The sequence below is a fragment of the Tupaia chinensis genome, unplaced genomic scaffold (genome assembly GCF_000334495.1).
Source record: "Tupaia chinensis unplaced genomic scaffold, TupChi_1.0 Scaffold144326_1, whole genome shotgun sequence".
Lineage (NCBI taxonomy): Eukaryota > Metazoa > Chordata > Mammalia > Scandentia > Tupaiidae > Tupaia > Tupaia belangeri.
Window position 1 is genome coordinate 607,077 of NW_006204184.1, and position 930 is coordinate 608,006.

The 930-nt window shown below is 64.0% G+C and overlaps 1 protein-coding gene across 1 annotated transcript in view; it reads left to right on the plus strand.

Moving 5' to 3' along the window:
• The window catches only part of CCNQ (cyclin Q), a 6,543-nt gene that overhangs the window by 3,946 nt on the left and 1,667 nt on the right, over nucleotides 1–930 (plus strand). The gene's annotated exons all lie outside the window — the stretch shown is intronic.

The window sequence follows — 930 nt, forward strand, 5'->3', positions numbered from 1 at the left end:
TGGCAGCGGGATAGGCAGGGGTGAGACAGGAGGGAGTAGGAGATGGGACTTCCATCTGTGGTTGCCAGGTGGGTGGAGCGAGTCGTCCCCCTTATCTGCAGTGGGTGGGAAGGGGACAGGCTTGGGCAGGCAGGCGGAGGAGGCAGAGCACTGGGGTCTGCGCCTCCCTCGCCTCTAGGGGAGTGTGGTTTGGAAGCGTGTTGAACTCGGAGGCAACCCTCCGAGAAGGCACGGTGTTTTCTGGTCCCTTGCCCCCCATCTGTCATCCTGCCCTCGCCCCAGCATCTGGCCGGCTAGTACCGCCTCACATCCAGTGCCTCTCCCCGGCATTGACCTTCCAAGGACTGCATCCGCAGCTCCAGCCGCAGGCCCAGCCCAGCCCGAGGCAGGGCAGGGGGAGACAGCACTGTGCCTGCCAGGGCTCCTTGGATGCCAGGCAGTGCCCTTGCTCCTCCCTGCTGCTGCTCCAAGGCCTCTGGGGGCCTTGTGGGGCCATGCCTGGGCCACTGGGGTCCTCAGCATGGCCTCAGGGCTCGTGCTGTGGCGCAGGCTCTCCATGCTGCTTCCGCCTGTCCACCCTGCCCTGCCCGTGCTACCTCTGCTTAGCCCCGTGAGAGGGGTGCAGCGGAGACAGCTCTGCTCGGGCTGCCTTCTGGGCACCATTCCCCCTGCCCCAGTAACTGCTCTGACTGGGGAGAAATGCTGACAGGCCTCACAGGAGCAGCGCTGGGCCAGATGGATTGTCAGAACAGGCAGGGTCGTGCCCCAGACATGCTGGGTTCCAGAGGTTAGCAGTCTCTCCTAGCACTTGGGGCTGCCAGCCACCCCAGGCTTGTCACCTGCCTTGAACTGTTGCTTGTTAAATTGTGGCGATGTACACACAACAGAACAGTAGCCGTGCCCACCGCCCTAGTGCACAGGGCTGTGGAT